Below are 25,934 nucleotides of genomic sequence, written 5' to 3' on the forward strand. Positions count from 1 at the left end.
AGTGACCTAGAAAATATTCATCAGACCTCTGGAACTGATGACTATGAAAATGAGATCTATATTTATATTTAGCAATTCTTCATTTCATTTTCTTTCAGATTTGGGGACTTTAGACAGATATTAATATATTTGCAATGAATTGAATTGGAAAAAGCTCTGAGTGTCTGTATCCAGGGAGTGCCTGGGCTCAAACTTACAGATTAATTAGAGATGCAAGACGTATACAGCTCTGCATAAAACAAATGAATCTAAGGCAACTCCTAAGTTATCAAAGTAATTCCAAATAAAATATTAATTTGCAGGGTAAGTTAGAAGAGGCTCATAAAGGAGACATATTAGGTAATAAGAATAGGCCAGTTACCACAGAGGGTATAATAGCCACACCTGCCAGATGAAGTGTCCACTCATACGTACGAGTACACATATAGTATCACAGAGTATGCACACACATATACATGAACAAAGTGATCTACCTAAACTGGAAAGGACAAGGCCACAGAAACTTTGTGTATTTATTATAAAGCAAAAAATGCTGTTGATGGTATAAATGCCTTTTTGGTTTGTTTTTTTTTTTTTTTTCCCCAGCAAGCTACTTCTAATCAGGCCTCAAGGCAGAGTAATGTGTTGATTTCCCTGGATATATTTTCATTGTTATCTCAGCCTGTTCAACGGGGTCTTGGGTGCCTTTTCTTGACCTTGACCAAAGCTTATTTTATTTGGAGTTGTAAAGGCTAGGAGAGCTTTGGTGATTAGTGTCACCTACATAGAGTACTTGAATTTACCAATAACCACATCAAGGGAGTAAAATGGGATTTCCTCTCTTAGGATATTCTAAAATAGCTGAAATATGAACCAATAAATTCATTCAGCATGTCTAGGGTCAGGGAGTATTGAAGAAGCCACCAGGCTGAAAATAAGAGGCTTTAAACTATGGTCCCCAAGCTAGCACTCACTAACTTAATGACCTAAGTCAAGACACAACCTCTCTATGCTGGTTTCTTCTTCTGGAAATGAGGACATTGGAATGGATGATTCTTAGTTCCCTTCCAGCTCTAAAATTCTGTAGTATGAGACTAACACAATGGTCAGAGAACATTATAGTCAATAAATATGTGTAGACAAGTTGGGACATTCTATGTTTTTTGGATATTATTTTAGGTTAGACCTCAATTTAGTTGTCTTTGACTATGAATGAATTCTAAAAATTGGACTGACTGATGAAGTTTTAATTTTCAAGGACCTAAGAGGTTGGATCATAATGCAACTGTAAAAATTATAGTGGCTTCTCTAGAGGGAAGTTGGATATATATTAGAGTTAATGGAAAAGTACATTTTGTTTTTATGTGAACCTCTGGATTTATTGACATGCTTTAGGTTATTATTACTTTTATAGTGTATACAGTGTTGGTCTTACTGCTGAGATATATTTATTCCTGATGTATTGGAGACCAGAGAGTGTTAAAATTGTGTCCTGTGGTTAGAGATTGGGTCTCCCCTCTCCTTGTCTATTGCTGGTGGGGTCTCCTGTGGGCAACTAATCTACCTGTCAGAACACTAGACTACTGCTTCTCCTGACGGAATGTGGCAATAATCTTAGCTCTTGCAGGCAAATCTCAGCGTGCCTGCCTGAACAGTCCTGTGCTCGGCTCTGGGGTCGCAGTGTGCTGAGACACGGAGGGAGGCCAATGGAGATGAGTCAGGACCTGGCACCCACCCCATGCTCCGCCCTACTGGTAAACAGAACAGCTATTTGCCCGTCACTCGTCACTCGGGCCTCTCAGGGCCCCAAGACTCCAGGAAGAAACAAATACTTTAGAAGCCAAAACCCCAAGGCAAGGTAAAGAAAACAGAAATGTCCGCATCCCCAGCGATGATTTCACTGGCGTGAGTTCTTTAGAGGGGGAGGAGCTGTAAATGGTTCCAGCTGAACTATTTTACCTACTTCTCAACCATAAGGCCCTTCTCTTTCACTGTTTATAGAAGATGATGACCTTTTGCCTTTTAAACCTTGAAATCTCAAAACCAGACTTTAGAATTAATCTTGGTTGCTAACCCATAATACATTTATTTCTCCTCTTTTTATTACTTTTAATCCTATTTTTACACTGTCCTCTATTAAAATACTTCTTTCAGTTAAATTATTTTTTGTTTAGTTTATTTTTCCCTGTCATTGTGGGGAGAAGCTATCAAAAGAATAAACATTATCAGGCAATAAATGTAAACTACTTTACAAAGTAATTTTACACTGACTTCTTGAGGCAACTGTTTCTTTTGCATTTTTGCTGTAGTTGGGGAGAGAACAGGGAGGGGCTAACTGTCTTGGAAATGTCCTCATCTGGCTTCATGACAATAAAGAAGTCTGGCAGATGGGAGGATGTACCTCAACTCTCTTTCTGGTGAGACAACCTTTGGCCTTTTTTCTGATCACTTTATTATAAAGTATTTAGTGCATAGTCTCTGTGCTTATACTATTATTCCTAAGCCTGAAGATACACTCATCTATGGTCTTCTCCTCCTGTTTTTTTAGATACCAGCAATTTCTGTTCTAAGCTTACCAGTTGTTACATACCTGAACTGGAGGCATGGCTGGCTGATTCCTTCTAGCTCTGTCAGGTAGCGTCCCACCTCTAATACATCAATAGCTGAACCTCCCGTTACCTTCTGTTCAGTAGCCACGGCTGAGCCTGGGCTGGATATTATGATGTCACAAAGTAGAATCCTTGCTACTCCCAAAGGCCCATCTGAGACCCTCTGGCTACAGCATTTTCTTTCTTGACCATGGTGGGAGGTTGGGAAGGTTAATCCCTTTATTTCTTTTTTTTTTTTTTTTTTTTTTTTTTTTTTTTAGATTTATTTATTTATTTATTTATTTGACAGAGATAGAGACAGCCAGCGAGAGAGGGAACACAAGCGGGGGGGAGTAGAAGAGGAAGAAGCAGGCTCATAGAGGAAGAGCCTGATGTGGGGCTCGATCCCATAACGCCGGGATCACGCCCTGAGCTGAAGGCAGACGCTTAACCGCTGTGCCACCCAGGCACCCCTAATCCCTTTATTTCTTAACTGAGCCTTAGAATCATAGAATCTTACTATGAGCAGAGACCTTGGAGACCTAGTGACTAATTTTAATCTAACTCCCTTATTTTACAGATGAAGAAATTCAGATTCCAGGTAGTTAAGTGGCAGAGCTAAATCTAAACCCAGGTGCCCTCAGTATTAGCCCCCTGCCCTTCTGAACACACTGCACACATGCTGGGCTCTACTCTCTGGATTTTGTCAACATCATTGTTCTCTGATAGACAGCTCATTGGATGATTTTTACCTGAATCCACCCACCCATGACAAGAAACCATTCAGATAATATGCATCATGGGAAGAGAACAGAGTCTTGGGGAAGATCATTAGTTTTTCTGACAATCTACTGGTAGCAGAAATAGCTAACTGGCCCAAACTCAGAAATTCTGAGCCACCAGACCAATTCTAGATTAACAAGTAATGGGACTTCTGAGTAACTGATGTCTTCACTGAGATTTAATGATAAGGAAGAATGCCCAACCCAGGATTAGTGTTGGCTGCAATGCCATACTAAGTTCTAGTGTTTGCCAAGGAGAGAATGGGAAAGAATCATCAGTAAAGAAATAGATTTTCACTGGAATTTAACTCTCTTTCATACCGTTCACTTTTTCTAGATACTGTCCCCATATGACATTAAAAAATTATCTGCATTGCATGAGATGACTTGTATCTGTGAAGCCAGAGACTTGTACTTGCAAAATCTCTCAAGAGGGGAACATATATTACACTTTTATAACACTAACAACTAACATTTTACATCATGTTTTAGCATTTACAAGCCATTTTCACATATATCATTTCATTTAATCTTCACAGCTCAGTGAGGTAAACAGCGTATTATTTTTAGTACAATTTTATGAGTAAGAAAATTATAACTTAGAGAGGTTGTGACTTGCACAATATCGCAAAGCTAATTAAGTGGAAAGGGTAACATCAGCTATAAACCAGATCTTCCAACCAAGCATTTTCCCCACCACAAGCTTCCCCATGGTGGAAGGAATTGTCATGTGGTCCTGGAACACACTTGAAGGCAATTGCATTAGGCAACCTTTTGATTAACAAAGAAGAAAATATTCCTCTGGGTCATAAATACTGCTTTACTAACCTCCTACATGTCTCAATAAAAACTTAGAGAAATGGTTAGTGAACACTAATTTCAAACTTTAAAATAATATAATCATTGCCCTTCCACCTGACAATTCCACGTCTGTGAATTCTCCTAAGGGAATTATCATGGATATGAATAATATTTAGCTCTAAGAGGTTCATTCTTTGAAGCATTGTTCATAATAGAAAACAAATTAGCAGCTCCATATTAGAAAAGTGGTAAAATGGATTATGTTTAACTCATGCAAATAATGTTGTAGGTGAAGTTTTCCAGAACTTTAATCATTCATGTGCTATCTTTGGAATAGCACCACCTGCACTAATATCTACTTAATACCTTCTTTAAATTCTCTCACACCTTACTGAAATAAGAGAATTTAAAGGTATTTTTTTTAAATCATTACATAAGTAAAAGTGTAGTGTAATTACCTTAAGTGTCAGATAACCATAAAAACAGATATAACAAAGCCAGGCCCTGAGCCAGTTCCACCCACCACTACACCTGTAGCAGTCACGATCCTGCCACAACAGGAAGGTGCATGCAGCCCACACACAGGACACCCCGGGAACACCTGGTTCTGGTGACCGGGGGGACTGCACTTCTGGGCCCCCACAGGACATCTCCACATAAGGCCACTCCTTTAAGACTGGGAGATGTAGAATTATCTAATATATAGAAACAGAGTTAGGCAAAATGAGGAGAGTGAGGAGTATGTTCCAAATGAAAGAACAAAACAAAGCCTCAGGAAAAGAACTGAAGAAAGCAGAGATATGCAATCAACCCAATAGAGTTCAAAGTAATTGTCACAAAGACATTTACTTTATGAACTCAGGAGAAGATTGAATGAACACAGTGAGAACTTCAATTAAGAGACAGAATGTAAGAAAGTACCGATCATACCTATGGGATATAATAACAGAAATCAACAATACACTAGAGGGAATAAACAGCAGATTAAGTGATACAGAATAATGGATCTGCAATCTGGAAGACAGGGTAGTAGAAATCACCCAAATAGAAGAGAAAAAAAGAACTTTAAAAAAATGAAGGTAGTTAAAGGGACCTGTAGGACAACAGCAAGCGTGCTAACATTCATATTTTAGGGGTCCCAGAGAGAAGCGAGCGAGAGAGAAAGGGGCAGAAGACTTATTTGAAGAAATAGTAGCTGAAAACTTCCCTAACTTGACAAAGGAAACAGATATCCAGGTCCAGGAATCACAGAGAGTCCCAAACAAGATGAACACCAAGATACATTGTAATTAGAATGTCAAAAATTAAAGACAAACAGAGAATCTTGAAAGCAGCAAGAGAAGAGCAATTAGTTATGTATAGGGAACTGCTGTAAAACTAACAGCTGATTTTTCAGGTGGAAACTTTGCAGGCTGGAAAGCAGTGACATGATATATTCAAAGTGCTGAAAGGGTAAAAACCTACCACCAGGAATATTGGGCAAGGTTATCATTCAAAATTGAAAGGGAGATAAAAAGCTTCTTAGCTAAGCAAAAGCTAAAGGAGTTCATTACCGCTAAATAGGCTTTATTATAAGAAATATCAAAGGATGGGGTGCCTAGGTGCCTCAGTCAAGCATCCGACTCTTGATTTCAGCTCAGGTCACGATCTCAGGGTTGTGAGATGGAGCCCCGTGTTGGGCTCCATGCTGAATGCGGAGCCTGCTTAAGATTCTCTTCTCTCCTACCTCTCCCTGCCCCCACTCTCTCTCTCAAAAAAAAAAAAAAAAATCAAAGGACTTCTTTAATTGGAAAAGAAAAAGCCAAAACTTCCCATGCAAAGGGGATTGTGCTGGAAAAAGTAGGGATTGAAGCCAAACAGCCAAATTCTGCCATCAGGGAGTATGTCAGGTCCAGCTGATCAAGAACGGAAAAAAAAAAAAAAAAATCACAGCCCGTGAAACCTAACATAGTTGTTTGAATTTTATTGAGGAAAATGATGAGGCTCTGGTTGCTGGATTTGGTCACAAAGGTCATACTGTCTGTGACATTCCTGGCACTTGCTTTAAGGTTGTCAAAATAGCTAATGTCTCTCTTTTGGCCTTTTACAAAGGTAAGAAGGAAAGGCCAAGATCATAAGTTTTGATGGTGAAAACATGACAATATTAAATATTCATACACCAAAAAAAAGAACTACAAAACAATCAGAAAACAATTAACAAAATGGAAATGAATACATACCTATCAATAATTATTTTAAATGTAAATGGATTAAATGCTCTATCAAAAGAAAGGGTGGGTGAATGGATTAAAAAAAAGAAAATATGACCCATCTATATGATGCCTACAAGAGACTTAATCTTACTTCAGATCTAAAGACACACAGACTGAAAGTGAAGGGATGGAAGAAGGTATTCCATGCGAATAGAAACAAAAAGAAAGCTGGGGTAGCAATATGTATATCAGACAAAATAGACTTTATTTTTATTATTTTTAAAGATTTTATTTATGTATTTGGGAGAGAGAGCATGCACGAGCAGGCGGAGGAGCAGAGGGAGGAGCAAAGGGAAAGGGAGAAGCAGACTCCCTGCTGAGCAGGGAGGCCGAGGCAGGTCTCCATCCCAGGAGCCAGGGATTATGACCCAAGCCAGAAGGCAGGACGACCAACAGACTGAGCCACCCACGTGCCCCAAAATAGACTTTAAAACAAAAGCTGTAAGAAGAGACAAAAGGAGCAATACAACAAGTAGATATAATAATTATAAATATTTATGCACCTAACATGGGAGCAGCTAAATATATAAAGCAAATATTAACAGACACAGAGGGAGAAATTGACAATAATACAATAATAATAGGGGACTTTAATGCTCCACTTACATCAATGGATAGATCATCCAGATGGAAATTAAGAAACATTGACCTTAAATGACATATTAGACTAGGTGGACTTATTAGATATATACAGAACATTCCATCGAAGACAGAAGAATACACATTCTGCTCAGGTGCACATGAAACATTCTTCAGTATAGATTACATTTCAGGCCATAAAACAAGTCTCATTAGATTCAAGATTGAAATCATATCAAGCATCTTTTCTGATCACAATAGTATGAAATTAGAAATCAATTACAAGAAGAAAACTGGGAAAACAAACATGGAGACTAAACAACAGTCTAAACAATCAATGGGTCTTTGGGATAGGCTGGTGATGGGTATTAAGGAGGGCACATATTGCATGGTGCACTGGGTGTTATACACAAATAATGAATTATGGAACATTACATCAAAAACTAAGGATATACTGTATGGTGACTAACATAATAAAAAATTATTATTAAAAAAACAATGGATCAATGATGAAATTAGGAAATAAAAAAAAATCCTGTGATTAATGAAAATAAAAACACAACATTCCAAAATCTGTGGGATGCAAAAGCAGTTCTAAGAGGAAAGTTTATAGTGATACAGGCTGACCTCAAGAACAAGAAAAGTCTCAAATAAACAATCTAACCTTAAACCTAAAAAGAACTAGAAAAAGAAGAACAAACAAAGCCCAAAGTTGGTAGAAGGAAGGAAATAATAAAGATCAGAGTGGAAATAAATGAAATAGAGATGAAAAGAAAATAGATAAGATCAATGAAATTAAAAACTGGTTCTTTGAAAAATAAAATTTGAGGAACAATTAGCCAAATTCGTCAACAGAAAAAGAGAAAGGACTCAAATAAATGAATTCAGAAATGCAAGCAGAGAACTTATAACTGATACCATAGATATGTGAAAAATCATAAGAGACTACTAAAACAATTATATGCCAACAAATTGGACAGCCTAGAGGAAATGGATATATTCACAGGAAACAGAATCTTCTGAGACTGAATCAGGAAGAAATAGAAAATATGAACAGACCAGTCACTCTTAATGAAATTGAATCAGTTATTAAAAACCTCCTAACAAACAAAAGTCCAGGATCAGACAGCTTCACTGGTGAAAGCTACCTAATATTTAAAGAAGAATTAATAGCTATCTTTCCCAAACTATTCCAAAGAATTGAAGAAAAAGGAATGCTTCCAAACCCATTATACAAGACCAGCATTACCCTGATACCTAAACCGGACAAAGACACTATAAGAAAACTATAAGCCAATATCCCTGATGCACATAGATGCAAAAATTCTCAACAAAAGATACACAAAATATATTAGAAGGATCATACACCGTGATCAAGTGGGATTTATTCCAGTGATACAAGGATGGTTGAACATCTGCAAATCAATCAGTGTGATATTCCACATTACAAAACAAAGGATAAAAATCATATGATCATCTCAATAGAAGCAGAAAATGCATTTGACAAAACTAACCATCCATTAATGATAAAAATTCTCAACAAAGTGGGTATGGGGGAACATACCTTAACACAATAAAGGCCATATATGAAAAACCCACAGCTAACATCATACTCAGTGCCGAAAAACTGAAAGCTTTTCCTCAAAGATCAGGAACAAGACAAGGATGCTCACTCCTCCACTTTTATTCAACATAGTATTGGAAGTCCTAACCACAGCGATCTGGCAAGGAAAAGAAAAGTCATTCAAATTGGAAAGGAAGAAGGAAAACTATTTGCAATAACATGATACTATATGTAGAAAACCCTAAAGACTCCGTGAAAAAAACTATTCATTTACTAAATGAATTTAGTAAAGTTGCAGGATATGAAATCAATACACAAAAATACATTGCATTTCTAATACACTAATAATGAACTATCAAAAAGAAAAATTAAGAAAGCAATCCCATTTGCAGTTGCATCAAAAAGAAGAAAATATCTAGGAATAAGTTTAACCAAGAAGATGAAAGACTGTGAGACACTGATGAAAAAACTTAAAGACAACACAAATAAATGGAACGACATTCCATGCTCATGGAGTGAAATAGTTAATGTATTTATATTGCATATAAAATTTGTTTATTTTAATATTAACATATATAAATAATATATATAATTATATTCATATATATATGAATATTACTCATCCATAAAAAAGAATTAAATCTTTCTACTCATGATAACATGGATAGACCTAGATGGTATTACACAAAGTGAAATAAGTCAGACAGAGAAAGACAAATACTGTATGATTTCACTTATACGTACAATACAAAAAGGAAAACAAATGAACAAACAAAACAGAAAATCATAGACACAGAGAACAAGCTGATGGTTGCCAGTGGGGAGGTGGACAGGGGATGGATAATTAAGAGGTTCAGTCTTCCAGATAGGGATCTATTGTACAGCAAAGGGAATGTAGTCAATAATATTGTTAACTTTGTATACTGTTGGAAGGTAACTAGACTATTGTGACCATTTCGTAATGTATTTATCTACCAAATCACTATACTGTACACTTGAAACTAATTCAATATTGTATGTAAATTATTCTTCAATTTTAAAAAAAGAATACAAAGTAATGCTATTAATGCATTGATTTTGGTGCCTCTACCTAGCAAAAAAATGTGACTAATTTAATCGGATCACAATTAGCACCCTGTCATAAACTTCATCTTTCTGCATTAGAAATCTTTTTGCACCACCAATGTACAAGAGGCTCAGTGAAGGAAAGAAATGAAGTGCATATCTGATTCTGAAGGGCGGTTATGTATATTTCTACATACCTGGCATACTAAATGATTTTTAACTTCCAAAAGGGATCCTTTGATGTACTTCAGAAAAGAGCATAGCTGTCTCATGGACAGTCAGTATACAAGAATCCACACTAGCCCTCTGTGTGATTTTCACTAATGGCCCTCAGGAACTGTGCTACAGCCTAGAAAGCATTTCAGAAATTTGTGAGTGTTTTTGGTTGTTGCAATCATTAGGGGTTGGAAGCACTCCTGGCTTTGTTAGGCAGGGGCCAGAGATGTTAGCCTGCAATGCAAGGCATGTTCCCATGTGAACAAGAATTGATTGATAATTCCAAGTGACTTTATGTCTCACAGAATATCCAAGTCGGTCAAAAAACTAGCAAGCCAGACCTAAATATTATTCATAATTTTTAATTACCTAAGCTAGACCTTAATCTTTCTAACATGTAAATGCAAAATTTTTGCACAGTTTTAATATACACTGATTTTTTTTCCAGAAATGCAGCAGCTTTGTGTATCAGGCAAGACCATACTCTATTTTCTTTACAACTTCACCAATCATTGTTCACAATTTTGGAAAAATCAGCCTACCCAATAGCCATGGTGCCCTAAAGTCACCCTGAAACCCACCTCTATCTGTCTACACTGGCAGGTTCATATTCTCAGCAAATCTCCCATTATATTCCCACCGTAATCAAGCTCAAGCATTTAACTACTAAAATGTGTATTCATTTATATGAATTATTTTCTTTAGTTTCTCCTTTTATCCAGGGTAGGGCATTATATTGACATTTATTAAATTATATACAAAGGCAGGCTATCTATGACTATCATTTCAGAATTTGACATGAGATAAAACATTGTCATTAAAAGGAAACACTGGGCCTGACAGGGTTGAGCACCACTCAATTCCAAGAAGTCATCTGAGATATTCATGGGCATAACTGAGGATCACACTGTAATCCACACATTTTTCTTCAGGTTGATTATCACTGTGTTTCCCTTCCTTAGCCTTGTTACAATATCTGCAGAAGCAACAGTATCTGCAAAATTACAGGTTCAATAGCCTGTATTTTTCAATTACTCACAAAAAAATGTAATCACTGAAAATGTTTAGAATGTATTCATGCAATACCAAAAAATCTCATACATGAATTGTGGCACATTACATATCATGCTTTAGGAAATGCAGGATTTTCCATTCTAATGATATGGAAGAATGCCCACAGATATTAGTGGACAAAAAAGTTGGTACCAATTTTTGAAAATATTTTATTTACTTATTTGGGAGACAGAGAGAGCACAAGCAGGGGGAGTAGCAGAGGGAGCGGGAGAAGCAGGCTCGGATGTGGGGCTCGATGCAGGGCTTGATCCCAGGACCCTGGGATCACAACCTGAGCTGAAGACAGACACCTAACTGACTAAGCCACCTAGGTGCCCCAAGTAGTTATCATTTTTAATAAATAAACATCTTGGGGGAAATTTGAAAGCTCTCTACCGAAATATCAACAGTGGTTACCTCAGAATGGGAGATTACTTGTGATTCAATTCTCTTACTCGTCTACCTTTTCTAAATATTTTAGAATGGTCATATATTCTTAAATTAAGAAAAAAAGCTATTTGAAATATATATATATGTGTATATATATATATATACATATATATATATAGTAGATAAAATTGGAGGGAGCTATGGAACATTTATATTCATATATACATCTCTGTAGTGTTGCTTCTGTAGTGAAACCAGTATACAGCATAGATCTTTTATTTATTTATTTATTTATTTATTTATTTATTTATTTATTTATTATCCAAAAATTTACATCACCATATTCCTCTTATCACACAAGGGGGAAAGACCTATAGAGCAAACAGAGATTCATTAGAAGAATCATAAAGTGAAACAACAATGTCCCTACTTTCATTAGTATTTTTAGTAGTGTCCATGGATTAAATGAATAATTTCCAAAACTTAGTTTAAAAGTCACCTTTCTTAGAGCAAAGTATTCTCATGGCAGGATATGTAAGGATTGAGCTCCCTTTTTTTTGAACTGATCTCCTTCCAGTTATCTTAGGGAAAAAAAAAAAATTAGATCCTCACTTGTGTTTGTTTTATCTTGTCTAAACATATACTTAATACTTTACCTTCTTTAAAACTACAGACTACACCACTTCTTCTGTGTCAGTTTCTGTAATAAAACACATTCCACACCTGGGGAGGTGGGGGCAAAGCCTCAGAGATGGAGCCCACAATGGTTTCAGGTCCCTCAGAAAGTGGGGGAATGAGGGAATATCTCTGTAAGCGGCATTCTTCGGACTAAATAAATTATAGATGGAAGTCAGAGTTCAAAGGTTTTTGCTCAGTTGCGGAGGGGAATTTTGTGGAAAAAAAAATACTCCTTTTGTCAACACTTAAATTTCACTTCAAGCCAGAATTTTTCAAATTGTGGACTACAGATCACCTCAATCAGAACCACCTGCTTTATTTAAAAAAAATAAATAAATAATGCAGATTCCCATGTAACTCCCTGGGTTTACTGCCACTGAATCTTAACGGCTGGATTAGGGACCCATGGCTAAGCAAACCCTCCAGGGGATTCTACTGTGCAGAAATGTTTGAGAACAATTGCTATAGGCCAGAGGTTCCCAAACTTCAGAGCAGAACATCAGAGTGTCTGGAGGATTTGTTAAAACACAGGTTGTTTACTCCACCTTCAGCTTTCTGGTTCTGGAGGCCTAGGAGAGGCCCAAGACTTTATATTTTTAACAAGTTCCGAGGTGATGATGGAGCAAATGGTTGGGACCACACTTTTGAGAACCCCTGTCCTCGGCCAGGAAACTAGGGAGAGTCTACAGGCATTCTCAGAGACCTAGGAAATGCATTTTGAGACTTGAGTATTTTTATTAAAGACTCAGAAAAGAATTTGTTGAAGTAGTTTGTCCTTACTTTGGTTTTTATTTTCTTTAATTACGATTTTTTTTCCACAAATAATTTTTATTTTTCCACTAACATGCTTGCAATCTATGTCCATCCATTCAGGATTCTCCAAGGTTAATAATAAATAGCATCACTTTTCCTTCATTTTGTACCTTTTATATTTGAGAATGTTGATAAATGAACGCAACTGATGCTTGATTTTTCAGATGCTTGCATTAATTTGATTCCAGTGACCCACTGAACACCAGTGTTAGCATAACAACAATTCCCAGAGCTAAAGCTACAAAATAGGGAAGAGATATGAACAGCCTATGTGCAAGATTTTAATTAAGTCTTAGTGGACTGTCCTTTAAAGGATATGAGAATTCAACATAATCCCAGAAAAAGAAATCTAAATCTATGCCTTTTTCCAAGCCAAGCTCCTTACGCTAAATAGAAGTATAAGCGTGCCTGGAAAATCAGAAAGCTATATATTGCTAATGTTTGTTCCCATGAGACCCACCTCATGTACTGGTAAAATCATAATATTTTTTTTCAAACAAAGGTAGTACTGTACACCCTAACATAATTCATTTTTAAGCAGTGCTAATGACATTTGTGAAAGAAAATGTCAGCCAAACTGCAATAAAACATTTCCAGCCCAATAAAAATAGTTTGAGTTGAGTGCTTTAAAATTTTTGGCTTTGGAAGGTTAAAATAATAAGTGAATCACAGATCTAAAAAATACAATGCTAAAGTTATTACCAGATACAGTTTATTCTGCATTGTAACTAAAGTCTCAGGGACTTCTCAGTTTAGATCCTGTAAGGTCATCCCTACTGGACTACCTTTGCTGTGTAGCTCCTCTCTGAAGAACAGAAAGTTATATAGAGGGCCAATAACAAACATTTTAGGAAATAAAAAAAAAACCTTATATTTCCAGCAGAGTTATTAAGACTGTCATTTTTGGAGTTAAATCCTGAATTCAAATTCTTTCTGTTTCCTCATCTATAAAGTGGAAATAATGATACATGCTTTGCAGGAGTGCTACAAAGGAGAAATGAGGGGCGCCTGGGTGGCTCAGCCAGTAAGCGTCTGCCTTCGGCTCAGGTCATAAGGCCAGGGTCCTGGGATCGAGCCCTGCATCGAGCCCTGCATCGAGCCCTGCATCAAGCCCCGCATCAAGCCCCGCATCGGGCCCGCATCGGGCTCCCTGCTCGGCGGGAAGCCTGCTTCTCCCTCTCACACTCCCCTTGCTTGTGTTCCCTCTCTCGCTGTCTCTCTCTGTTAAATAAATAAAATCTTTAAAAATAAATAAAAAATAAAAAAGAAGAAATGAGGTGGTGAATAATATACTTTAGTGTGGTCAAAGCACATTGGAAGTTCTCAATGATAAGGCAGTACGATTTTGACTCTTACTAGATTTGTTGTTATTATTATAGAGAGGCAAACTACACACTGTGGACTTAGAGGAAAAAGAGATGAGATATGCTTGGGAGACTGAAGAAAGACTTTATTCAGTATGTGGGTGTTGTGAAAAGCCTTGAAGGATGCATGATATTTATTTAGGGAAAGATGGAGGAGTCGCATCTTCTACAATCCTGGCACACAGACCCTTATCCTACCAGTGTAACTTCCTTAAGAGACATGGGCAGAGATGGAAACTTTGTACATGTTAAAATTTACAATACTTATTTATGATTACACCTAGTCAACTCATTTATTCAGTAAGTTCTCATTTCTCTCTTTGATTTGAAACAGGCAATACTTGTTGAGGTGCTGTAATATAATAGCCAAAAAAGCAAGTAAAGGATATTTTGAATAAGTGTTATTGTGAAATAATTTCAAAACAGCATACTTGTTATTAATGACAGGCAGTGTATTATGTACTTTTTGGCTTGTCATCCTGACTGTGGAGTACATGTTGTAAAGGAAGAAAAGTGGGTAATTATATTTCACATGAACATCAAATTGAGTGTTCCTTCCTTGTAGTTTTGTAAAGTAGAATTGTGGCAAGATTGTCCCTAGTTAATGCCAGGAAAAATGGAAAATAAATGTCTTTTTAAAAATGTCTCTTATATAAACAAGTAAAACCTGTTAAAGTGGTTTGCAGTCAGTGAACGTAGGTCAAGTCCCATTAAAACAAACTTCATGGGTAAGTCTGAATTACTTTGTTGTGTTGGTATTTTGTTGTATCAAATATTGCTTAGCATGAAATTAAATATATAAAGTTTGTATCAGAGCAAAATAAATATCAGTGTTATTATTAATGAAGCCATTTTTGGCAAATAATTTTGCAGTAGAAAAGTTTTAAATCTACCTGTGTTCATCTTAGCAGGTGCAAACTAATGGCTCAGAAGATGAATAAGTACTTCTTAAATTTTGTTCTGTAAATATGGCAGCTAAGTTTCCCATTACATGTCTATTGTAATAATCACTTTGAAGCCATTTATCAGAAAAACACAACTGAGGTTGTGTCATTAAGATTTGTGTATTCTGCATTAAAATGATCTAAGAGGTTCTAATATTCATTAGCATTCTATATTTTCAATCTCATTCCCAAGGAGTTTCTATATTATAGGACCTTGTTTGAGACTATAATTATTATCTGGATTTTAATGGTATCACTAATTATTAAGGTTCGATATAAAATGCTGGACTCTAGTCATTTGAGTAACTTCTAGTGTCTCCTGTGAATATTATGTTTGGAATACTCTACCCTGATTTTGGAGATAGAGCGGATCATTATCTGGAAACGCCCTACAACTTTCTCTTCCACCTACTCCCTTACCTTTAGTATGTGCAAATCCCATTTAGAGCCATTCCTCAGTTCCTTGGGAACCTTTGCTGTATGTATTAATCAGCTTTTATTGTGTACCAAAAATTCTCAGTGATTTCCAATAACAAAACATTTTTATCTTGCTTACAGGTTGACTGGGCAGCTACAGCAGTCCTGCTCTGAGCTGCAGGTCAGGTTCAGGTATGTTCCATGAGTCTTTCATTCTAGGACCGAGGTTAAAGGAACCGTGGCTGCTAGGCAAACTCTTCTTAACGTAGAGGATGGGAACATAAAAGGCAGAGAGGTCAAATCAAACAGTGCAAGCACATTCAGAGCTTCTGCTCACATTCATTGGCCAAAAAAGCTCATGTGGTCAACATCAACGGAGAGGGTAGGATATTCTTCATATAAGTGAGAAAGGGGAGACATAAATGATAATTTGCTGAATAGTACCCCACTCAACATACCATACAGAACAGAGGCAGGAGAGCAAAAATAAATAGCCCATTGCAGAAGAGGAAGCAATCACTGGTTTGTAGCAATTCTGAAATCCCGCTGAGCAAATGTTGCCAAGTCTCCAACCTGAAGGTAGGGAATGTTCTTTGATTAGGCTCCAGTTCTGTTCCCTGGGAATAGCTTTTCTTTTCATTGTTCTTATGACTCTTGGCTCCACCTTCCAAGAGTTAATTTTCCATTATCCTTCTTGGCCACTTTTGAAGGAAAATATGTACCCCCTGGCAGCCGAGCAGCTGTCTCATTCTGCTACCCACCTGCAGAATGTTGGGGACCCTAAGGTCTTTAATTTTTCATGGTTCATTTTTCTTACTGAAGTATAGTTCACATACAGTGTTTTATTAGTTTCAGGTGTGCAGCACACTGATGATTCAACAATTCTATACTTGACACAATGTTCACCATGATAAGAGTAGTTACCATCTGTCACCATGCACATTATTGCAATATTATTGACTGTATTCCCAGTTCTATACTTTTCAACTCTGTAACTTATTTATTTTATAACTGGAAGTTTGAGCCTCAATCTCATTCCCCTATTTCGCCATCCCCCAAACTCCCTCCTGTCTGGCAACCACGGTTTGTTCTCTGTATTTATGAGACTGTTTCTGTTGTTCTTTGTTTATTTGTTTATTCATTTGTTTTGATTTTTAGATTCCACTTGTAAGTGAAATCATATGGTATTTGTTTTTCTCCATCTGACTTATTCGCCAAACATAAATACCCTCTAGGTCCATCCATGTTGTCACATATGGCAAGATCTCATTCATTTTTATGTTGGAGTTAATATTCCTGTCTGTGTGTGTGTGTGTATCACATCTTCTTTACCCATTCATCTATCAATGGACACTTGGGTTTCTTCCATATCTTGGCTATTGTAAATAATGCAGTAAACAAAGGATTACATATATTTTTTCAAATTAGTATTTTCATTTTCTTTGCATAAATACCCAGTCGTGGAATTATTAGATTACATAGTATATCAATTTTCATGTTTTGAGGAACCTCCCTACTCTCCCACAGTTGCTGCACCAATTTTCATTCCCAGCAACAGTGTACAAGGGTTCTTTTTTCTTCAAATCTTCACCAACACTTATTATTTCTTGTCTTTTTGATCCTAGCCATTCTTACTGGTATGAGGTAATATCTCATCATAGTTTTCACCTGCGTTTCCCTGATGGTTAGTGATGTTGAGTATCTTTTCATGTATCTGTTGGCCATCTGTATGTCTTCTTTGAAAAAATATCTATTTGAGGTCCACTGGCCATTTTTTAATCCAACTGTTCTTTTTGCTGCAGAGTTATACGTATAAGTTCTTTATATATTTTGCATATTAACTTCTTATCAGATATATTATTTGCAAATATCCTCTCCCATTCAGTAGGTTGCCTTTTCATTTTGTTGATGGTTTCCTTCACTGTGCAAAAGCTTTTTATTTTGGTGTAGTCATATTACTTATTTTTGCTTTTGTTATCCTTGCCTGAGGAGACATATCCAGAAAAATGTCACTAAGGGTGATGTTCAAGACATGACTGCCTATGTTTTCTTTTAGAATTTTTATGGTTTCAGATATCACATTTAGGTCTTTAATCCATTTGAATGTATTTTTTGCATATGATGTAAGAAAGCGGTCCAGTTTTGGATAGCATGTAGCTATCTGGTTTTCCCAACACAATTTATTGAAGAGACTGTCCTTCTCCCATTGTATATTCTTGCTTCCTTTGTCATAGATTAATTGACCGTATAAGCATGGATTTATTCATGGGCTCTCTGTTCTGTCCTGTCCATTGATCTATATGTTTGTTTTTGTGCCAATACCATACTGTTTTGATTACAACTTTGTAGCATAGTTTGCAATTCTGGAGTGTAATACCTCCAGCTTTGTTCTTTCTCAAGATTGCTTTGGCCATTTGGGGGTTCTTTTGTGATTCTATGAATTTAGGATTCTTTTTTCTAGTTTTTCTGAAAATACTGGTATTTTTATAGCAACTGCATTAAATTTGTAGATTGCTTTGGGTAGTATGGATATTTTAACGATAATTTTTCCAATCCACGAGCATGGTATCTTTCCATTTGTTTGTGTCATATTCAATTCTTTCATCAATATCTTAAAGTTTTCAGAGTACAGGTCTTTCACTTCCTTGGTTAAATTTGTTCCTAGATATTTTCTTGTTTTTGATGCAATTGTAAACGGCATTGTTTTCTTAATTTCTCTTTCTGCACTTTGTTATTAGTGTATAAAACCTCAATAGATTTCTGTATATTAATTTCATATCCTGCAAATTTGCTGAATTAATTTGTTAGTTCTAATGTGTTTTTGGTGGAGTCTTTAGGATTTTCTTTGTATAGTATCAGGGCATCTGTAAATAGTGAGTTTTACTTTTTCCTTAGCAATTTTTGAATGCCTTTTATTTCTTTTTCTTGTCTGGTTGCTGCTGCTAAGACTTCCAGTACAACGTTGAATAAAAGTGGCAAGACCCAACATCCTTGTCTTGCTCTTGATCTTAGAGGAAAAACTTTTAGTCTTTCAGTTTTTTACATAAAATTTTAATTGAAAATAATTTTAAGGTAGTACAGAGAGTTCCATGTACCCAACACCTAGCTCTTACTATTATTAAAATTTTATGTTAGTATGGTGTAGTTGTTACAATTAATGAACCAATTTTGATACATTATTATCCTAAGGTCTTTCATGGCTCAAGGAGTCACAATCTCTTTTTTTTATTATTATTATAATATGTTAGTCACCATACACTACATCATTAGTTTTTGATGTAGCGTTCCATGACTCATTGTTTGCGTATAACACCTAGTGCTCCATGCAATACGTGCCCTCCTTAATACCCATCACCGGGCTAGCCCATCTCCCCCACCCCCTCCCCTCTAAAACCCTCAGTTTGTTTCCTGGAGTCCATAGTCTCTCGTGGTTCATTTCCCTCTCTGTTTACCCCCCCCTTCATTTTTCCCTTCCTTCTCCTACTGATCTCCCTGCTATTCCTTATGTTCCACAAATGAGTGAAACCATGTGATAATTGTCATTCTCTGCTTGACTTATTTCACAATCTCTTTTAATCCAGGCAATAGTGCTTTGGGAGTTCTATTTCTCTCCCAAAACTATTTTTAATTTTTTGTGTGTGATTTAAGTTAGATGCATGAGACTATTATATCTGCAGTAATTTTCAAGTCATGCCTCTCTTTCTCTCTAGGCTTAATTACAGAGTTTGAGCTTATTAAGTTAGTGGGACCTAGTTCTTATCTCTTTTCTATGAGCCATTTTGTCCAGATAAGAGAATTCACTGGGCACCACCCTAATCCATTAACACATTGAACAAAGAGCATGACAGTGCCATTTATTTGATCTTTGTCTTGAGACTTAGTCTTACCACAGTTTGTGGTTTTCAGTGTTTTTAGTTTTTCCTTTTTCTATTTGAAGATGAGAAACAGTTCTCTTTTCATATTTGCAAGTCCTGGAATTTCTGGAGTCACTCTTTACTCTTTAATCCCTGCTTAGAAGCAGATCAATTCTTTCTTGAAAGACCTTAATCAAAGGCAGCAACCAACTCATGCTAATAACAGTTTTTCTTGAAATCTCATCACCCAAAACCACCCATTCATGAGGTATATTTTCTGTCTTCAAGTTATTGCAGGTTTTACCAAATATTTGCTACTACATAATCTTGCTCTACAAGATCATCATCTTTCTAGTCTTCAATACTTTCTTGCTGCCTGCTATTCAGTCCCAAGGGAAGGACAAGTATTTTAAGTTCTTATCACAGCAGCACCATATTTTTAGGAACTAATTTCTATATTAGTCAGCTTTTGTTGTAATAATGCTGTGTAATTAAAAAAAACACATTTTTATGACCTATTAAACAAAGGTATCTTGCTCATGGGTCTGAGGTTTGCCAGCAGTGGCTCTGCACCAGCCTGTAGGTGGTTCAGGTGTGCTTTTCTATACTCAGTCTGAGACCCAGGCTAAAGGAGAGGGCTCTTTCTATGACAGATGGCAGGAATACAGAAGTCCAAGCCAAATCACAGGAGCATATTTTAAGTGTCCACTCACATTTTATTGGCCAAATCAAGTCACATAGCCAGACCTAATGTCAATGGAGGGAAGAGACAAAATGCAATTACTTATATGAAAATAATACAATCTTCTTCACCAGACAAAGGCCTGGCCTCTGCTGTTCATCATTCCGGTGGTCACTGAAATGTATGGGGAGCAGGAAGAGGAGGGATGCAAATATGGTTAGGGAAAAAAATGTTTAATATGCAGCCACTTAAAATTCAAAACCTCTTTTCCTCCCCCTTAAACAGCTCATTTCCCTAAAACACCAGCTAGAGCTGGGCTGCATCAATACAGCCCAGATAGTAATCTGACTCCAGTTCCATGGCTGGATGCTCCTCAGTGTTCCCCAAGGGCTACTGTTTTGCTCTTCACCAGTTATATCCAGCTCCAAATGATCTAGCGATTTCTGTTTCCAACCCTACTACCTCTGCTGCAGATGGCAGAGCTAATCCTTTTGTTTTTTGAGGAATTTACAATGTCCTGATGGGTCTCCAAGTTTTTTCCTGGCTTCAAGCAGAGAGAACTGACAGCAGAGTTGCTCAGGCATGGTCCTGATCATCCCATCCTTTCTTGAGCGCCAAAGCCAAGGATCCTAGCACAACAGATGTACCTTTACACCTGCTCCTCCTGGGTATGGGACAGCAGGCTCTAGACACACTTGTAACCCCTCCATTTTTCTCAGTGCCTTCCTCTTTATATCCCCACGGGCTCCAACTCATTTGGGCAATCATCACCTCTAGCTTGGCTTCCTCCCTTTGAGCCTGGCTCTACTTCCAGCCTGCCTACCTCCAAACCACTTTCCATTCAAAGTGATTCAGAGTGGTCTTTCTGGGATGAAAATTTGATCTTCTGGTTCTCTTGTCTTAAATCTTTCAGTGTTTTTACATTTTGCCTCTAAAAAGTGGCTTTCCAAGTATACCCCACCTTGTCCCAAAATATTCAGTCTTGCTAAAATATCAAGCTTCTCCCACACACTCAAACACTCACACTTCTAGGCTTTTGGATACAAGTGAAGTGGCCCTGGCCATTCTGCTGGAGGGGCCTACTGGACAGCACAGTAGGCCTGAAAGCTGAAGTTCCCCACAAGGTCGCCCTTACCCCAGCCTAGTACCTCTATGTGCCACCCCTGACCTCCCCAAAGGGAGAGATAACTGCAGACAGAAATGTAATCATACTGCTGGACACATGATGTCAGTTTCACAAATGGTGAAACTTAAGAGTTTCACCCACTACACCCACTTGATCCTGTCTCTGTGGTATCAGGCAGTAGTAAGTAAAGAGCTGGGAAGAAGTTCAAGGACCAGGAAAAAAAAAATTAACATTTCAGGAAATTTGAAATAATTCTCTTCTTTGGGATTCCAGAACCTAAAAGAAAAAAAATGCCTGCCTGAGATAAGAGTATACGACCTCCTAAAGTATCATCTTAAGATTTTCTAGAAGTGGGGGCACCTAGGTGGCTCTGTTGTTTAAGTGTCTGCCTTCAGCTTAGGTCATGATCCTGGGGTCCTGGGATCGAGCCCCACATTGGGCTATCCACTCAGCAGGAAGCCTGGTTCTCCCTCTCCCTGCTGTTCCACCTGCTTTTACACTCTCTCTCTATCAAATAAATGAACAAAATATTTTAAAAAAGATTTTCTGGAAGCATTACTAGGAACTGGAAGACATTCTTCAGTATTCTTTCCATTTCTTATAAATGAAGAGGTGAGGGGATACCAGCATAGTCACACAGTTGATAGCACTGTCAGGAATAATCAATAAAAGTCACTTTTACTCCTAAACAGATCCCGTTTCTCTGGGAAAAAATTGCTTTTCTCTTTTGAAACTATTTTAATCAAAGCCTTTTTGTTTTCAAGTAACAAACACATCAAACTAAGTCAAGCACAACAGTGTGGTTATTGTAAAGATTTTAAGGTATCTCATAAGACTCAAGGTCAAGACAGTGGGCTTTTGAGTAACTGAAATGAGGAATTGGCTACTACAGTAAAAATTAAAGCCAGATCTGAGCAATATGTTTTGGTATTGATGTTTTCATAAAATTATTAATGCCACTAGCCCAGGAGACCAAATGCTGGACTTACAAAATGCTAGCTGTATCCATCCTCTCTTCTCCCTGAAACTGACCCTCCCACCACTTTCTATGCAGAGAACCACCATATAATTGTTCCCTACACGTGGTAGCCCCTGGTGGAACCAGACAAAGGCATATGATCCAAATGCAGCTTACCCATTGCTGGCTAGAAACTCATGAGGTGGGTCAGTGCAAAGTCTCACCCCACTAGTATCAATGGTAGTTAGCCAAGTCAATTAGTTTAGGGTCTTTTGGATTGGGAAATACAGAAGGATTAGCCAGTGAGTTAAACATGTAAATAGAACCAATTTAGAGAGAGACACAGATAAGCTAAGAGACTGTTTTGACTCAGAGATCTGGAGAGAGTTGTTGGCCTCTAGAAGTATCTTTTCCAGTTATAGTTTATAGGTGCCTGTATCAGTTTGCTGGGACTGCTGTAACAAAGTATGAAAGGCTAAGTGGCTTAAACAACAAAAATTTATTTTCCCACAATTCTGGAGGGTAGAGTCTGATATCAAGATATTGGCAGGGTTGGTTTCTCCTTGGCTCATAGATGGCTGTCTTCTCCCTATGTCTTCATAGTATCTTCCTTCTCTGCATGTCTATGTCCTAATCTCCTCTTTTCATAAGGATACAAGTCAGATTGGATTAGGGCCCAAGCTATTGATCTTATTTAACTTAATTACCTCTTTAAAGAACCCATCTCCTAATCAGAATCACATTCTGAGGTATTGGTGGTTAGGACTTCAACATATGAATTTGAGGGGCTCAATTCAGTCTGAAACAGTGTCCTCTCCCTCTTATTTAAGTGCCTTATGTGAGTCTATGCAATCAAAACAACCTGACAAACTGTATTAGGATTCTCTGTTGTAAGATGCAGAAAATCCAATTCAAATAGCCTTTAGGAAAAAGGGAATTTATTGGCTCAAGTAATTGAAAAGTTAGGAGTATCACTATCTTTGGGCATGTCTGGATTAAGAACTACAATAATGTCATCTTATCTGTCATGGTCCTAGCAGGAAATAGGCGGCTCCATTCAATTGGGTTTTTTTAAAAGAGGACTAATTACAAAGATAGGGACAGGGTTTAGGAAAATTATAAGGGTTGTTGATGTACCAAAGTAAGTAATAGTGGGACATTGTTGTCATCTCTAGACCTAAAGGAGCAAAGCAAGAGTGGTTACTGGAACCTGAAGACAGAGGGTTATATGGAGAGGGTTTCCTAACAGGAGCTGTAGCCTCCAGTAGAGAGACAGCCAGCCTAAAGAAACCCAACAGAAAGGGATTGGGAAATAATCTATTGTCTCTGATCTCCTCACAGCACTCCCACCTGGAAGCTAGAGGGGAAGAGAAATTGATAGAATCCATTTAGTCAGCCAATAGAGAGGAGGAGAGAGAATATGTGGGGACAAGTGGAAAATGGCCAGGACCACCATTAAAACTTGGTCTTGCTCTCCATCTTCTGTGTTTGTGTCTTTCTAACAGGGTCTCAGCTCATTGCTCTTACAGCTTTCAACCTGTGGGAAGAGAGCTTTTCTTGCCCAAGTTTTTCTAATAAAACCCCAGAGGTCTCATTGGCCTGGGTTTTATCACCAGACTCACCTCTACTTTAATCTATATTTATGCCCATCTCTAACAGTCACTGTGGTCAAAGGACAACTGAGCAGGTCATGATTACGTGCATATCCTTAGAGCTAGCAGGGTGGGGTCAATCCCATAGAATCACATAGTATGAAATGGGAGAGAGTGGCTCCCCAAAGGAATAATTCAGGTGTTGTTAACAGAAGAAGGGGGAATACATAGAGGCTGACAGACAAAAACAGCATATGTACACTACATTACCCAGACTACTCATAGTCCAGTCCTTGGTAAATATGCATAGTTGATTGCATTGATTGGATACAATATATTTTGAGAACTATTCATTGTACATAGTTGGAGCTGAATGAAAATTTGCAAAAATTTGTTGGAATATAAATGTTAATAATCCATGGGCAGAATTATTTTGCAATTGACTAGGAACTGTTTCTGAATACAGAGGATATTTTTCCCCTTCCAATCTTTGTAGTTATCCTTATGGATATTGACTTATGATTATTCACTTCTTATTTCTAGAAATCTATATTTATACCTCAAACACTGTCTCTTTCAGTGTTCTGAATTATTTTGTAAACCTGTTTATTTGCTTTCATTAGACCAGAGTCTTGAGAATTTCTGGCTTGTTTACACACATCACCAAGTATTTTTTTAGACTCATTTAGCAAAAGATCATCATGAAAGAGGCAATAAACTGAAGTAAGATTAGTGAACAATTTAAGTTTAACTTTTAATAAGGTTTCTTTGTTCCTGCCCATTTAAGATGACTATCAGTATTGCTAAGAGATGTTTATTAAACTGATAAAAATGAATAGTCTTTAAAAAGTCAAACTGCCTTTATCTGATCTTAAAGGTAAGCTTATAAAATTAATCCTTCTGGTGTTTGCTTGTTATTCAAGCATAACTTTTCTTCTACACACAGCAACTAGTTTTTTTGTTCAGCTCCAGCAAATTTTTGGCAGAAGTTCTGTCAATGGCTCTTTGGATAAGAAGCCCTGCCAGTACAGCTTAAGCAACATTATTCAGGGAGTGGGAGCAGGGAGTCAGAACGGGCTGACGTTGAAAGTCAAAGAATTTCCAAAGTATATAAGAATCACTGTTTTTAAGGGTTTAATCACATTGAAAGTTTCAGTTAGGGAAACTTCCCCTTTATGTCTCCCATATCTGGTGAGCAATGATTTCATTGATTTAGTCCATGAATATTTATATAGTAGGAAAGAGAAGCATGGACTCCATCTTAATGGAACTTAATCTCCTATGGGGGGGATGCCCTAATGCATGGATGGTGGCAGTTGTCGTAGTGTTTGAAGGTATCCATGTGTAAATGTGTGCAAGGTAGTACAACTGCTGTCTATTCATCCTTGCACAGAACATGCCAGGTAGAATAGAAGTTATGAAGCATCCACTTTTATATCATCTATGCCAACAAAGGCAAGAAGCAATGTAAAGAGCTGCCCAGACCTCACCTGTTTATTCCACCATTGTGGAATAAATGATACATAGTAAGAGTGAAAGTTTTAACTTCTTTCTCATCTCTTACATAGACATCCCATCTATCTGAATCCCTGCCTCTTCTATTAAGCCTTTCTGACCATTCCAGCTCAGAATGATCTTATTCTCTCCCTTTTTCTCAACTCCAATAGTGCTTAGACTTAAATATATAGTCCCTCGTAGTGGTATCTGATTTTTAGATGTCTTGTTATGTTCCTTGAGGGCAGGAACCAGATTTAATGCTCTTTCATTATTCCCTGTAGCCTATAGCCTGGGATAGAGCAGGAGCTCTATAACTACTGGCTAAATGAACAAGAATGCTTTGCTCAGGTTAATATTAAACTTAGTTTGTATTCTCTAGCCATAAACCACCCAGTAATTACAGGGTTATTCGTGTAGGAACAGCCTTGAATGTAACTGTAATAGAATAGATCTTGTCTGGTAGCTAGATGAAATAGACCAGACCTAATAAAAATCTAATAAATTAGGTCAAAACTGACCCAGAGAACATCAGAGCTGGAAGAGTATGTACCAGAATCGTTTGGTGTACAGCTCTTTATTGTACAGAAAGGAAACCAAGGCCCTTAGTGGTTGTGGCTTGCTCAAGGTCACATTGAATTAGGTAGAAAACCCGGACCAGTAACTACAGTTCTTGACCAAATTGTTGGGTAAAGAGTCAGGTTGGAAGTCAACTAGATGAAGACTCAAACTGTGTTTGCGAA

General features: G+C 37.3%; 1 protein-coding gene across 3 annotated transcripts in view; it reads left to right on the forward strand.

Annotated features, from left to right (window-relative positions):
• The first annotated feature begins 1,758 nt into the window (after window positions 1-1,758).
• The window catches only part of PDE7A (phosphodiesterase 7A), a 263,405-nt gene continuing 239,229 nt past the window's right edge, over window positions 1,759-25,934 (forward strand). The window contains exons 1-4 of one of the 3 annotated variants that reach the window (XM_087864857.1): window positions 1,759-1,837; window positions 2,289-2,396; window positions 2,528-2,613; window positions 15,627-15,677. The gene's annotated coding sequence lies outside the window, so the exon portion shown is untranslated. The remainder of the gene's footprint in view (window positions 1,838-2,288; window positions 2,397-2,527; window positions 2,614-15,626; window positions 15,678-25,934) is intronic. The other 2 variants (XM_087864858.1, XM_087864859.1) reach the window with 2 other exon arrangements.

This window comes from Ursus americanus, chromosome 9 (assembly GCF_024610735.1).
Source record: "Ursus americanus isolate L20-20 chromosome 9, mUrsAme1.1.p, whole genome shotgun sequence".
NCBI classification, from domain to species: domain Eukaryota; kingdom Metazoa; phylum Chordata; class Mammalia; order Carnivora; family Ursidae; genus Ursus; species Ursus americanus.